This window comes from Triturus cristatus, chromosome 4_2 (assembly GCF_964204655.1).
Source record: "Triturus cristatus chromosome 4_2, aTriCri1.1, whole genome shotgun sequence".
Classification (NCBI taxonomy): Eukaryota; Metazoa; Chordata; class Amphibia; order Caudata; family Salamandridae; genus Triturus; species Triturus cristatus.
In genome coordinates this window covers 414,000,415-414,016,358 of record NC_140586.1, presented here as the reverse complement: position 1 = coordinate 414,016,358, position 15,944 = coordinate 414,000,415, and the positions used below count along the sequence as shown (strand labels likewise).

At 41.8% G+C, this 15,944-nt stretch overlaps 10 non-coding genes across 10 annotated transcripts; 6 read left to right on the top strand and 4 right to left on the bottom strand.

Annotated features, from left to right (window-relative positions):
• Positions 1-2,158: 2,158 nt before the first annotated feature.
• On the top strand, positions 2,159-2,240 carry TRNAS-UGA (transfer RNA serine (anticodon UGA)). Its single transcript has one exon. It is a non-coding gene; the product is annotated as a tRNA-Ser (tRNA).
• Positions 2,241-2,790: 550 nt separating this feature from the next.
• On the bottom strand, positions 2,791-2,864 carry TRNAT-AGU (transfer RNA threonine (anticodon AGU)). Its single transcript has one exon. It is a non-coding gene; the product is annotated as a tRNA-Thr (tRNA).
• A 1,422-nt stretch (positions 2,865-4,286) lies between these two features.
• On the top strand, positions 4,287-4,368 carry TRNAS-UGA (transfer RNA serine (anticodon UGA)). The gene has a single exon. It is a non-coding gene; the product is annotated as a tRNA-Ser (tRNA).
• A 550-nt stretch (positions 4,369-4,918) lies between these two features.
• Positions 4,919-4,992, bottom strand: TRNAT-AGU (transfer RNA threonine (anticodon AGU)). Its single transcript has one exon. It is a non-coding gene; the product is annotated as a tRNA-Thr (tRNA).
• Positions 4,993-8,542: 3,550 nt separating this feature from the next.
• On the top strand, positions 8,543-8,624 carry TRNAS-UGA (transfer RNA serine (anticodon UGA)). The gene has a single exon. It is a non-coding gene; the product is annotated as a tRNA-Ser (tRNA).
• Positions 8,625-9,175: 551 nt separating this feature from the next.
• On the bottom strand, positions 9,176-9,249 carry TRNAT-AGU (transfer RNA threonine (anticodon AGU)). The gene has a single exon. It is a non-coding gene; the product is annotated as a tRNA-Thr (tRNA).
• Positions 9,250-10,817: 1,568 nt separating this feature from the next.
• Positions 10,818-10,899, top strand: TRNAS-UGA (transfer RNA serine (anticodon UGA)). The gene has a single exon. It is a non-coding gene; the product is annotated as a tRNA-Ser (tRNA).
• Positions 10,900-11,449: 550 nt separating this feature from the next.
• Positions 11,450-11,523, bottom strand: TRNAT-AGU (transfer RNA threonine (anticodon AGU)). Its single transcript has one exon. It is a non-coding gene; the product is annotated as a tRNA-Thr (tRNA).
• A 1,422-nt stretch (positions 11,524-12,945) lies between these two features.
• On the top strand, positions 12,946-13,027 carry TRNAS-UGA (transfer RNA serine (anticodon UGA)). Its single transcript has one exon. It is a non-coding gene; the product is annotated as a tRNA-Ser (tRNA).
• A 2,044-nt stretch (positions 13,028-15,071) lies between these two features.
• TRNAS-UGA (transfer RNA serine (anticodon UGA)) lies at positions 15,072-15,153 on the top strand. Its single transcript has one exon. It is a non-coding gene; the product is annotated as a tRNA-Ser (tRNA).
• Positions 15,154-15,944: the final 791 nt, after the last annotated feature.

Sequence of the window (15,944 nt, the reverse complement as noted above, 5' to 3'; positions counted from 1 at the left end):
GAAACTAATTATGTGGTTCGTAAACATCTGCATATCCGCATAATTGTGTCTTTGCTACTCTTGTGCTAAGTGTGCTGCACCTGTTGTTTGATGCTTGCATTACTGCTTCCCATGTTGTACTTTGATGGCAGTGCAGCTTAAAAACATCTTTTCACTTCACAAAACCAAACTGATACGGGAATGCGCATACTCTCATATAAGTGAATTGATTTATCTTCTGCATTTGTTCATATCACTAACACCTGGCAGACATTATAGCATGGCTGCATATTTATTGGTTAAATAAATATGGAAATATACCAGTTTCAGCTTTATTTTTCTCACAAAACCCATAATAAATTTGGATGAATACAGATCAAGTTGACAACAAATTAAATATGGATAAATACAGACGGAAATGTCAAAAAAATAAACACCATAAAACCGGGAGCCCTAAATATAATAGGACCAACTGGGTTTACAAAGAATGAGTCTATTATCTAACAGTACCTCTTCTATGAGGTTGTGTAAAACAAAAGGAACTGCTGAGATTCGAACTCAGGATCTCCTGTTTACTAAACATGAAGTTTAACCAACTAAGCCACAGCACCTACTCTGTTTCACCACTCACCACTGTACCTTCTGTCCTGGTGTCACTGTGAGGCCCTGCATATTTTTCTGTCTTGAAAGATTTGATATTTTTCAGCTGCTACCGAAAAGAAAATGGAGAAGAAAAATCTGATATTAGGATGGAAATATTACAAAGAGGGTCATGAAAAACTAATATCATTATACGTACGTATCTGTATTTATTTTCTAAAGTATTACACTGATGGACCAGGGGCTCAATGCATTCGTTAAACTAAACCAGATTACAATGATTTAAAGGTCACCAATATACACAAGATCATTTCCTGATGCCTACATTACCCATGTGCTCTTTCCTTCACCTCTCGTGACCTCTGGACATCCCACCAAGAAGCAGAGGAACCGCAACTCACGGAGAGAAAGTGTCACCTCAGTGACGCGTCCATGTTCAAACAGCGCTTCACAAAGTGCACTTTGAGAGACCCAAGAAAACTTGGCAGAGGCGGGTATCACAGCAAGGAGGGCTGATAGCCCGCAGTACCCTTTACATGACTATAGCAATAATCACCCTGGTCCTGGTCCAAACATCAGCCACCAGAGCTCAGTAAATTACCAGAATAAACAACAACCCTATATGGTGTTTTTATAGCCTTGTTTTTTAATGCATGTCTTTTCTACTTTATGGAAAAGGTGTTGCCTGTACGGAGATCAAACTCACAGCCCTGGTGTTACTAGCACCATGCTCTAACCAACTGACCTAACCGGCCACAGCATAATATGATACTAAAGGAGTTCTATTGAAACTGAAGAGGCAGTGACTGTACACAGAGACATTGAATAGACAGACAGACAGGCCATTGCTGACCCATCATAGTTTCAGGCCAAGACATTGAAGCGCTCCAATAATCCTGCACCAATTCGCAAACACCGGGGAGCATCACCAAAGAACACAGATAGTATTTAACCCCTTGAATGCCCCGCCCTTTCCCCGCCCTGTGCCAGCCCTTTCATTAGCGGGCGGGGTTCATGACGGGATAGTCTCGTCATGGGCACAGCGCAACCGCGGCCCATGACGAGAGGATCTCGTCATGGGCACTCAAGAGGTTAATGAGCTGCACTGAACGTGCTTCAATAACAAGAGCTGCACGACCATCACTCCCCAGAAAAGATGGATTAAAGGCAAGAATCATCCGCAGACCCTCCCATCTGCCACACTCATCCAGAAAGGTACTGGTCTCGGCTTGGTAGCACTCGCATGCTCAATGCTATGCAGGTTCATCTCACACCCGAGCTTAATCCATACCACACACTGTCACTCACTGGGCTCTCAATCCTTAACCCTTCACTTCCTGTACCTTTTTCTCTGTACTCCATACCCAATCTCTCATACCTGCCCCTCCCTTCACTTTCATAGAACTGGACCCTTGCTGCACCTGCTTCTGTGATTCTCCAGAGAACACAGTTTATAACCTTCTAAAGAAGATTATGTGCTGAATATTGTCTGCGCCATCCCTTCATTAACTAACATCTTTTACCCATACTATAGACCACATTACAGCGTATTTATGAGTGAGTGCACATCTTGAAAGGTGTAGTCATCGCCGAGTGGTTAAGGCGATGGACTTGAAATCCATTGGGGTCTCCCCACGCAGGTTCGAATCCTGCCGACTACGCTTTCCTTTTGATCATGTCATTATATTTTGACGTGGAAACTAATTATGTGGTTCGTAAACATCTGCATATCCGCATAATTGTGTCTTTGCTACTCTTGTGCTAAGTGTGCTGCACCTGTTGTTTGAAGCTTGCATTACTGCTTCCCATGTTGTACTTTGATGGCAGTGCAGCTTAAAAACATCTTTTCACTTCACAAAACCAAACTGATACTGAAATGCGCATACTCTCATATAAGTGAATTGATTTATTTCTGCATTTGTTTATATCACTAACACCTGGCAGACATTAAAGCATGGCTGCATATTTATTGGTTAAATAAATATGGAAATATACCAGTTTCAGCTTTATTTTTCTCACAAAACCCATAATAAAGATGGATGAATACAGATAAAGTTGACAACAAATTAAATATGGATAAATACAGACGGACATGTCAAAGAAATAAACACCATAAAACCGGGAGCCCTAAATATAATAGGACCAACTGGGTTTACAAAGAATGAGCCTATTATCTAACAGTACCTTTTCTATGAGGTTGTGTAAAACAAAAGGTACTGCTAAGATTCGAACTCAGGATCTCCTGTTTACTAGACAGGCGCTTTGACCAACTAAGCCACAGCACCTACTCTGTTTCACGATTCACCACTGTACCTTCTGTCCTGGTGTCACTGTGAGGCCCTGCATATTTTTCTGTCTTGAAAGATTTGATATTTTTCAGCTGCTACCGAAAAGAAAATGGAGAAGAAAAATCTGATATTAAGATGGAAATATTACAAAGAGGGTCATGAAAAACTAATATCATTATACGTACGTATCTGTATTTATTTTCTAAAGTTTTACACTGATGGGCCAGGGGCTCAATGCATTCGTTAAACTAAACCAGATTACAATTATTTAAAGGTCACCAATATACACAAGATCATTCCTGATGCCTACATTACCCATGTGCTCTTTCCTTCACCTCTCGTGACCTCTGGACATCCCACCAAGAAGCAGAGGAACCGCAACTCACAGAGAGAAAGTGTCACCTCAGTGACGCGTCCATGTTCAAACAGCGCTTCACAAAGTGCACTTTGAGAGACCCAAGAAAACTTGGCAGAGGCAGGTATCACAGCAAGGAGGGCTGATAGCCCGCAGTGCCCTTTACATGGCTATAGCAATACTCATCCTGGTCCTGGTCCAAACATCAGCCACCAGAGCTCAGTCAATTACCAGAATAAACAACAACCCTATATGGTGTTTTTATAGCCTTGTTTTTTAATGGATTTCTTTTCTACTTTATGGAAAAGGTGTTGCCCGTACGGAGATCGAACTCACAGCCTTGGTGTTACTAGCACCATGCTCTAACCAACTGACCTCACCGGCCAAAGCATAATGTGATACTAAAGGAGTTCTATTGAAACTGAAGAGGCAGTGACTGTACACAGGGCCATTGAATGGACAGACAGACAGGCCATTGCTGACCCATCACAGTTTCAGGCCAAGACATTGAAGCGCTCCAATAATCCTGCACCAATTCGCACACACCGGGGAGCATCACCAAAGAACACAGATAGTATTTAAGTGATTCACTGAACGTGCTTCAATAACAAGAGCTGCACGACCATCACTCCCCAGAAAAGATGGATTGAAGGCAAGAATCATCCGCAGACCCTCCCATCTGCCACACTCATCCAGAAAGCTACTGGTCTCAGCTTGGTAGCACTCGCATGCTCAATGCTATGCAGGTTCATCTCACACCCGAGCTTAATCCATACCACACATTGTCACTCACTGGGCTCTCAATCCTTAACCCTTCACTTCCTGTACCTTTTTCTCTGTACTCCTTACCCAATCTCTCATACCTGCCCCTCCCTTCACTTTCATAGAACTGGACACTTGCTGCTCCTTCTTCTGTGATTCTCCAGAGAACACAGTTTATAACCTTCTAAATAAGATAATGTGCTCAATATTGTCTGCGCCTTCCCTTCATTAACTAACATCTTTTACCCATACTATAGACCACATTACAGCTTATTTATGAGTGAGTGCACATCTTGAAAGGTGTAGTCGTGGCCGAGTGGTTAAGGCGATGGACTTGAAATCCATTGGGGTCTCCCTGCGCAGGTTCGAATCCTGCCGACTACGCTTTCCTTTTTATCATGTCATTACATTTTGACGTGGAAACTAATTATGTGGTTCGTAAACATCTGCATATCCGCATAATTGTGTCTTTGCTACTCTTGTGCTAAGTGTGCTGCACCTGTTGTTTGAAGCTTGCATTACTGCTTCCCATGTTGTACTTTGATGGCAGTGCAGCTTAAAAACATCTTTTCACTTCACAAAACCAAACTGATACTGAAATGCGCATACTCTCATATAAGTGAATTGATTTATTTCTGCATTTGTTTATATCACTAACACCTGGCAGACATTAAAGCATGGCTGCATATTTATTGGTTAAATAAATATGGAAATATACCAGTTCCAGCTTTATTTTTCTCACAAAACCCATAATAAAGATGGATGAATACAGATAAAGTTGACAACAAATTAAATATGGATAAATACAGACGGACATGTCAAAAAAATAAACACCATAAAACCGGGAGCCCTAAGCATAATAGTACCAACTGGGTTTACAAAGAACGAGTCTATTATCTAACAGTACCTCTTCTATGAGGTTGTGTAAAACAAAAGGAACTGCTGAGATTCGAACTCAGGATCTCCTGTTTACTAAACAGGCACTTTAACCAACTAAGCCACAGCACCTACTCTGTTTCACGTCTCACCACTGTACCTTCGGTCCTGGTGTCACTGTGAGGCCCTGCATATTTTTCTGTCTTGAAAGATTTGATATTTTTCAGCTGCTACCGAAAAGAAAATGGAGAAGAAAAATCTGATATTAAGATGGAAATATTACAAAGAGGGTCATGAAAAACTAATATCATTATAGGTACGTATCTGTATTTATTTTCTAAAGTTTTACACTGATGGACCAGGGGCTCAATGCATTCGTTAAACTAAACCAGATTACAATAATTTAAAGGTCACCAATATACACAAGATCATTTCCTGATGCCTACATTACCCATGTGCTCTTTCCTTCACCTCTCGTGACCTCTGGACATCCCACCAAGAAGCAGAGGAACCGCAACTCACGGAGAGAAAGTGTCACCTCAGTGACGCGTCCATGTTCAAACAGCGCTTCACAAAGTGCACTTTGAGAGACCCAAGAAAACTTGGCAGAGGCGGGTATCACAGCAAGGAGGGCTGATAGCCCGCAGTGCCCTTTACATGACTATAGCAATACTCACCCTGGTCCTGGTCCAAACATCAGCCACCAGAGCTCAGTAAATTACCAGAATAAACAACAACCCTATATGGTGTTTTTATAGCCTTGTTTTTAAATGCATGTCTTTTCTACTTTATGGAAAAGGTATTGCCCGTACGGAGATCGAACTCACAGCCTTGGTGTTACTAGCACCATGCTCTAGCCAACTGACCTAACCGGCCAAAGCATAATATGATACTAAAGGAGTTCTATTGAAACTGAAGAGGCAGTGACTGTACACAGAGACATTGAATAGACAGACAGGCCATTGCTGACCCATCATAGTTTCAGGCCAAGACATTGAAGCGCTCCAATAATCCTGCACCAATTCGCAAACACCGGGGAGCATCACCAAAGAACACAGATAGTATTTAATGAGCTGCACTGAACGTGCTTCAATAACAAGAGCTGCACGACCATCACTCCCCAGAAAAGATGGATTGAAGGCAAGAATCATCCGCAGACCCTCCCATCTGCCACACTCATCCAGAAAGGTACTGGTCTCGGCTTGGTAGCACTCGCATGCTCAATGCTATGCAGGTTCATCTCACACCCGAGCTTAATCCATACCACACACTGTCACTCACTGGGCTCTAAATCCTTAACCCTTCACTTCCTGTACCTTTTTCTCTGTACTCCTTACCCAATCTCTCATACCTGCCCCTCCCTTCACTTTCATAGAACTGGACACTTGCTGCACCTTCTTCTGTGATTCTCCAGAGAACACAGTTTATAACCTTCTAAAGATGATAATGTGCTCAATATTGTCTGCGCCTTCCCTGCATTAACTAACATCTTTTACCCATACTATAGACCACATTACAGCTTATTTATGAGTGAGTGCACATCTTGAAAGATGTAGTAGCGGCCGAGTGGTTAAGGTGATGGACTTGAAATCCATTGCAGTCTCCCCGCGCAGGTTCGAATCCTGCCGACTACGCTTTCCTTTTTATCATGTCATTACATTTTGACGTGGAAACTAATTATGTGGTTTGTAAACATCTGCATATCTGCATAATTGTGTCTTTGCTACTCTTCTGCTAAGTGTGCTGCACCTGTTGTTTGAAGCTTGCATTACTGCTTCCCATGTTGTACTTTGATGGCAGTGCAGCTTAAAAACATCTTTTCACTTCACAAAACCAAACTGATACTGAAATGCGCATACTCTCATATAAGTGAATTGATTTATTTCTGCATTTGTTCATATCACTAACACCTGGCAGACATTAAAGCATGGCTGCATATTTATTGGTTAAATAAATATGGAAATATACCAGTTTCAGCTTTATTTTTCTCACAAAACCCATAATAAATATGGATGAATACAGATAAAGTTGACAACAAATTAAATATGGATAAATACAGACGGAAATGTCAAAAAAATAAACACCATAAAACCGGGAGCCCTAAATATAATAGGACCAACTGGGTTTACAAAGAATGAGTCTATTATCTAACAGTACCTCTTCTATGAGGTTGTGTAAAACAAAAGGAACTGCTGAGATTCGAACTCAGGATCTCCTGTTTACTAAACAGGAACTTTAACCAACTAAGCCACAGCACCTACTCTGTTTCACGACTCACCACTGTACCTTCTGTCCTGGTGTCACTGTGAGGCCCTGCATATTTTTCTGTCTTGAAAGATTTGATATTTTTCAGCTGCTACCGAAAAGAAAATGGAGAAGAAAAATCTGATATTAAGATGGAAATATTACAAAGAGGGTCATGAAAAACTAATATCATTATACGTACGTATCTGTATTTATTTTCTAAAGTTTTACACTGATGGGCCAGGGGCTCAATGCATTCGTTAAACTAAACCAGATTACAATAATTTAAAGGTCACCAATATTCACAAGATCATTTCCTGATGCCTACATTACCCATGTGCTCTTTCCTTCACCTCTCGTGACCTCTGGACATCCCACCAAGAAGCAGAGGAACCGCAACTCACGGAGAGAAAGTGTCACCTCAGTGACGCGTCCATGTTCAAACAGCGCTTCACAAAGTGCACTTTGAGAGACCCAAGAAAACTTGGCAGAGGCGGGTATCACAGCAAGGAGGGCTGATAGCCCACAGTGCCCTTTACATGACTATAGCAATACTCACCCTGGTCCTGGTCCAAACATCAGCCACCAGAGCTCAGTAAATTACCAGAATAAACAACAACCCTATATGGTGTTTTTATAGCCTTGTTTTTTAATGGATTTCTTTTCTACTTTATGGAAAAGGTGTTGCCCGTAAGGAGATCGAACTCACAGCCTTGGTGTTACTAGCACCATGCTCTAACCAACTGACCTAACCGGCCAAAGCATAAAGTGATACTAAAGGAGTTCTATTGAAACTGAAGAGGGAGTGACTGTACACAGAGACATTGAATAGACAGACAGACAGGCCATTGCTGACCCATGATAGTTTCAGGCCAAGACATTGAAGCGCTCCAATAATCCTGCACAAATTCGCACACACCGGGGAGCATCACCAAAGAACACAGATAGTATTTAATGAGCTGCACTGAACGTGCTTCAATAACAAGAGCTGCACGACCATCACTCCTCAGAAAAGATGGATTGAAGGCAAGAATCATCCGCAGACCCTCCCATCTGCCACACTCATCCAGAAAGGTACTGGTCTCGGCTTGGTAGCACTCGCATGCTCAATGCTATGCAGGTTCATCTCACACCCGAGCTTAATCCATACCACACACTGTCACTCACTGGGCTCTAAATCCTTAACCCTTCACTTCCTGTACCTTTTTCTCTGTACTCCTTACCCAATCTCACATACCTGCCCCTCCCTTCACTTTCATAGAACTGGACACTTGCTGCACCTTCTTCTGTGATTCTCCAGAGAACACAGTTTATAACCTTCTAAAGAAGATAATGTGCTCAATATTGTCTGCACCTTCCCTTCATTAACTAACATCTTTTACCCATACTATAGACCACATTACAGCTTATTTATGAGTGAGTGCACATCTTGAAAGGTGTAGTCGTGGCCGAGTGGTTAAGGCGATGGACTTGAAATCCATTGGGGTCTCCCCGCGCAGGTTTGATTCCTGCCGACTATGCTTTCCTTTTTATCATGTCATTACATTTTGACGTGGAAACTAATTATGTGGTTCGTAAACATCTGCATATCCACATAATTGTGTCTTTGCTACTCTTGTGCTAAGTGTGCTGCACCTGTTGTTTGAAGTTTGCATTACTGCTTCCCATGTTGTACTTTGATGGCAGTGCAGCTTAAAAACATCTTTTCACTTCACAAAACCAAACTGATACGGGAATGCGCATACTCTCATATAAGTGAATTGATTTATCTTCTGCATTTGTTCATATCACTAACACCTGGCAGACATTAAAGCATGGCTGCATATTTATTGGTTAAATAAATATGGAAATATACCAGTTTCAGCTTTATTTTTCTCACAAAACCCATAATAAATTTGGATGAATACAGATAAAGTTGACAACAAATTAAATATGGATAAATACAGACGGAAATGTCAAAAAAATAAACACCATAAAACCGGGAGCCCTAAATATAATAGGACCAACTGGGTTTACAAAGAATGAGTCTATTATCTAACAGTACCTCTTCTATGAGGTTGTGTAAAACAAAAGGAACTGCTGAGATTCGAACTCAGGATCTCCTGTTTACTAAACAGGCACTTTAACCAACTAAGCCACAGCACCTACTCTGTTTCAGGACTCACCACTGTACCTTCTGTCCTGGTGTCACTGTGAGGCCCTGCATATTTTTCTGTCTTGAAAGATTTGATATTTTTCAGCTGCTACCGAAAAGAAAATGGAGAAGAAAAATCTGATATTAGGATGGAAATATTACAAAGAGGGTCATGAAAAACTAATATCATTATACGTACGTATCTGTATTTATTTTCTAAAGTATTACACTGATGGACCAGGGGCTCAATGCATTCGTTAAACTAAACCAGATTACAATGTTCTAAAGGTCACCAATATACACAAGATCATTTCCTGATGCCTACATTACCCATGTGCTCTTTCCTTCACCTCTCGTGACCTCTGGACATCCCACCAAGAAGCAGAGGAACCGCAACTCACGGAGAGAAAGTGTCACCTCAGTGACGCGTCCATGTTCAAACAGCGCTTCACAAAGTGCACTTTGAGAGACCCAAGAAAACTTGGCAGAGGTGGGTATCACAGCAAGGAGGGCTGATAGCCCGCAGTACCCTTTACATGACTATAGCAATAATCACCCTGGTCCTGGTCCAAACATCAGCCACCAGAGCTCAGTAAATTACCAGAATAAACAACAACCCTATATGGTGTTTTTATAGCCTTGTTTTTTAATGCATGTCTTTTCTACTTTATGGAAAAGGTGTTGCCTGTACGGAGATCGAACTCACAGCCTTGGTGTTACTAGCACCATGCTCTAACCAACTGACCTAACCGGCCACAGCATAATATGATACTAAAGGAGTTCTATTGAAACTGAAGAGGCAGTGACTGTACACAGAGACATTGAATAGACAGACAGACAGGCCATTGCTGACCCATCATAGTTTCAGGCCAAGACATTGAAGCGCTCCAATAATCCTGCACCAATTCGCAAACACCGGGGAGCATCACCAAAGAACACAGATAGTATTTAACCCCTTGAGTGCCCCGCCCTTTCCCCGCCCTGTGCCAGCCCTTTCATTAGCGGGCGGGGTTCATGACGGGATAGTCTCGTCATGGGCACAGCGCAACCGCGGCCCATGACGAGAGGATCTCGTCATGGGCACTCAAGAGGTTAATGAGCTGCACTGAACGTGCTTCAATAACAAGAGCTGCACGACCATCACTCCCCAGAAAAGATGGATTGAAGGCAAGAATCATCCGCAGACCCTCCCATCTGCCACACTCATCCAGAAAGGTACTGGTCTCGGCTTGGTAGCACTCGCATGCTCAATGCTATGCAGGTTCATCTCACACCCGAGCTTAATCCATACCACACACTGTCACTCACTGGGCTCTCAATCCTTAACCCTTCACTTCCTGTACCTTTTTCTCTGTACTCCATACCCAATCTCTCATACCTGCCCCTCCCTTCACTTTCATAGAACTGGACCCTTGCTGCACCTGCTTCTGTGATTCTCCAGAGAACACAGTTTATAACCTTCTAAAGAAGATTATGTGCTGAATATTGTCTGCGCCATCCCTTCATTAACTAACATCTTTTACCCATACTATAGACCACATTACAGCGTATTTATGAGTGAGTGCACATCTTGAAAGGTGTAGTCATCGCCGAGTGGTTAAGGCGATGGACTTGAAATCCATTGGGGTCTCCCCACGCAGGTTTGAATCCTGCCGACTACGCTTTCCTTTTGATCATGTCATTATATTTTGACGTGGAAACTAATTATGTGGTTCGTAAACATCTGCATATCCGCATAATTGTGTCTTTGCTACTCTTGTGCTAAGTGTGCTGCACCTGTTGTTTGAAGCTTGCATTACTGCTTCCCATGTTGTACTTTGATGGCAGTGCAGCTTAAAAACATCTTTTCACTTCACAAAACCAAACTGATACTGAAATGCGCATACTCTCATATAAGTGAATTGATTTATTTCTGCATTTGTTTATATCACTAACACCTGGCAGACATTAAAGCATGGCTGCATATTTATTGGTTAAATAAATATGGAAATATACCAGTTTCAGCTTTATTTTTCTCACAAAACCCATAATAAAGATGGATGAATACAGATAAAGTTGACAACAAATTAAATATGGATAAATACAGACGGACATGTCAAAGAAATAAACACCATAAAACCGGGAGCCCTAAATATAATAGGACCAACTGGGTTTACAAAGAATGAGCCTATTATATAACAGTACCTTTTCTATGAGGTTGTGTAAAACAAAAGGTACTGCTAAGATTCGAACTCAGGATCTCCTGTTTACTAGACAGGCGCTTTGACCAACTAAGCCACAGCACCTACTCTGTTTCACGATTCACCACTGTACCTTCTGTCCTGGTGTCACTGTGAGGCCCTGCATATTTTTCTGTCTTGAAAGATTTGATATTTTTCAGCTGCTACCGAAAAGAAAATGGAGAAGAAAAATCTGATATTAAGATGGAAATATTACAAAGAGGGTCATGAAAAACTAATATCATTATACGTACGTATCTGTATTTATTTTCTAAAGTTTTACACTGATGGGCCAGGGGCTCAATGCATTCGTTAAACTAAACCAGATTACAATTATTTAAAGGTCACCAATATACACAAGATCATTCCTGATGCCTACATTACCCATGTGCTCTTTCCTTCACCTCTCGTGACCTCTGGACATCCCACCAAGAAGCAGAGGAACCGCAACTCACGGAGAGAAAGTGTCACCTCAGTGACGCGTCCATGTTCAAACAGCGCTTCACAAAGTGCACTTTGAGAGACCCAAGAAAACTTGGCAGAGGCAGGTATCACAGCAAGGAGGGCTGATAGCCCGCAGTGCCCTTTACATGGCTATAGCAATACTCATCCTGGTCCTGGTCCAAACATCAGCCACCAGAGCTCAGTCAATTACCAGAATAAACAACAACCCTATATGGTGTTTTTATAGCCTTGTTTTTTAATGGATTTCTTTTCTACTTTATGGAAAAGGTGTTGCCCGTACGGAGATCGAACTCACAGCCTTGGTGTTACTAGCACCATGCTCTAACCAACTGACCTCACCGGCCAAAGCATAATGTGATACTAAAGGAGTTCTATTGAAACTGAAGAGGCAGTGACTGTACACAGGGCCATTGAATGGACAGACAGACAGGCCATTGCTGACCCATCACAGTTTCAGGCCAAGACATTGAAGCGCTCCAATAATCCTGCACCAATTCGCACACACCGGGGAGCATCACCAAAGAACACATATAGTATTTAAGTGATTCACTGAACGTGCTTCAATAACAAGAGCTGCACGACCATCACTCCCCAGAAAAGATGGATTGAAGGCAAGAATCATCCGCAGACCCTCCCATCTGCCACACTCATCCAGAAAGCTACTGGTCTCGGCTTGGTAGCACTCGCATGCTCAATGCTATGCAGGTTCATCTCACACCCGAGCTTAATCCATACCACACATTGTCACTCACTGGGCTCTCAATCCTTAACCCTTCACTTCCTGTACCTTTTTCTCTGTACTCCTTACCCAATCTCTCATACCTGCCCCTCCCTTCACTTTCATAGAACTGGACACTTGCTGCTCCTTCTTCTGTGATTCTCCAGAGAACACAGTTTATAACCTTCTAAATAAGATAATGTGCTCAATATTGTCTGCGCCTTCCCTTCATTAACTAACATCTTTTACCCATACTATAGACCACATTACAGCTTATTTATGAGTGAGTGCACATCTTGAAAGGTGTAGTCGTGGCCGAGTCGTTAAGGCGATGGACTTGAAATCCATTGGGGTCTCCCTGCGCAGGTTCGAATCCTGCCGACTACGCTTTCCTTTTTATCATGTCATTACATTTTGACGTGGAAACTAATTATGTGGTTCGTAAACATCTGCATATCCGCATAATTGTGTCTTTGCTACTCTTGTGCTAAGTGTGCTGCACCTGTTGTTTGAAGCTTGCATTACTGCTTCCCATGTTGTACTTTGATGGCAGTGCAGCTTAAAAACATCTTTTCACTTCACAAAACCAAACTGATACTGAAATGCGCATACTCTCATATAAGTGAATTGATTTATTTCTGCATTTGTTTATATCACTAACACCTGGCAGACATTAAAGCATGGCTGCATATTTATTGGTTAAATAAATATGGAAATATACCAGTTCCAGCTTTATTTTTCTCACAAAACCCATAATAAAGATGGATGAATACAGATAAAGTTGACAACAAATTAAATATGGATAAATACAGACGGACATGTCAAAAAAACAAACACCATAAAACCGGGAGCCCTAAGCATAATAGGACCAACTGGGTTTACAAAGAATGAGTCTATTATCTAACAGTACCTCTTCTATGAGGTTGTGTAAAACAAAAGGAACTGCTGAGATTCGAACTCAGGATCTCCTGTTGACTAAACAGGCACTTTAACCAACTAAGCCACAGCACCTACTCTGTTTCACGTCTCACCACTGTACCTTCGGTCCTGGTGTCACTGTGAGGCCCTGTATATTTTTCTGTCTTGAAAGATTTGATATTTTTCAGCTGCTACCGAAAAGAAAATGGAGAAGAAAAATCTGATATTAAGATGGAAATATTACAAAGAGGGTCATGAAAAACTAATATCATTATAGGTACGTATCTGTATTTATTTTCTAAAGTTTTACACTGATGGACCAGGGGCTCAATGCATTCGTTAAACTAAACCAGATTACAATAATTTAAAGGTCACCAATATACACAAGATCATTTCCTGATGCCTACATTACCCATGTGCTCTTTCCTTCACCTCTCGTGACCTCTGGACATCCCACCAAGAAGCAGAGGAACCGCAACTCACGGAGAGAAAGTGTCACCTCAGTGACGCGTCCATGTTCAAACAGCGCTTCACAAAGTGCACTTTGAGAGACCCAAGAAAACTTGGCAGAGGCGGGTATCACAGCAAGGAGGGCTGATAGCCCGCAGTGCCCTTTACATGACTATAGCAATACTCACCCTGGTCCTGGTCCAAACATCAGCCACCAGAGCTCAGTAAATTACCAGAATAAACAACAACCCTATATGGTGTTTTTATAGCCTTGTTTTTTAATGCATGTCTTTTCTACTTTATGGAAAAGGTATTGCCCGTACGGAGATCGAACTCACAGCCTTGGTGTTACTAGCACCATGCTCTAGCCAACTGACCTAACCGGCCAAAGCATAATATGATACTAAAGGAGTTCTATTGAAACTGAAGAGGCAGTGACTGTACACAGAGACATTGAATAGACAGACATGCCATTGCTGACCCATCATAGTTTCAGGCCAAGACATTGAAGCGCTCCAATAATCCTGCACCAATTCGCAAACACCGGGGAGCATCACCAAAGAACACAGATAGTATTTAATGAGCTGCACTGAACGTGCTTCAATAACAAGAGCTGCACGACCATCACTCCCCAGAAAATATGGATTGAAGGCAAGAATCATCCGCAGACCCTCCCATCTGCCACACTCATCCAGAAAGGTACTGGTCTCGGCTTGGTAGCACTCGCATGCTCAATGCTATGCAGGTTCATCTCACACCCGAGCTTAATCCATACCACACACTGTCACTCACTGGGCTCTATATCCTTAACCCTTCACTTCCTGTACCTTTTTCTCTGTACTCCTTACCCAATCTCTCATACCTGCCCCTCCCTTCACTTTCATAGAACTGGACACTTGCTGCACCTTCTTCTGTGATTCTCCAGAGAACACAGTTTATAACCTTCTAAAGATGATAATGTGCTCAATATTGTCTGCGCCTTCCCTGCATTAACTAACATCTTTTACCCATACTATAGACCACATTACAGCTTATTTATGAGTGAGTGCACATCTTGAAAGATGTAGTCGCGGCCGAGTGGTTAAGGCGATGGACTTGAAATCCATTGCAGTCTCCCCGCGCAGGTTCGAATCCTGCCGACTACGCTTTCCTTTTTATCATGTCATTACATTTTGACGTGGAAACTAATTATGTGGTTTGTAAACATCTGCATATCTGCATAATTGTGTCTTTGCTACTCTTCTGCTAAGTGTGCTGCACCTGTTGTTTGAAGCTTGCATTACTGCTTCCCATGTTGTACTTTGATGGCAGTGCAGCTTAAAAACATCTTTTCACTTCACAAAACCAAACTGATACTGAAATGCGCATACTCTCATATAAGTGAATTGATTTATTTCTGCATTTGTTCATATCACTAACACCTGGCAGACATTAAAGCATGGCTGCATATTTATTGGTTAAATAAATATGGAAATATACCAGTTTCAGCTTTATTTTTCTCACAAAACCCATAATAAATATGGATGAATACAGATAAAGTTGACAACAAATTAAATATGGATGAATACAGACGGAAATGTCAAAAAAATAAACACCATAAAACCGGGAGCCCTAAATATAATAGGACCAACTGGGTTTACAAAGAATGAGTCTATTATCTAACAGTACCTCTTCTATGAGGTTGTGTAAAACAAAAGGAACTGCTGAGATTCGAACTCAGGATCTCCTGTTTACTAAACAGGAACTTTAACCAACTAAGCCACAGCACCTACTCTGTTTCACGACTCACCACTGTACCTTCTGTCCTGGTGTCACTGTGAGGCCCTGCATATTTTTCTGTCTTGAAAGATTTGATATTTTTCAGCTGCTACCGAAAAGAAAATGGAGAAGAAAAATCTGATATTAAGATGGAAATATTACAAAGAGGGTCATGAAA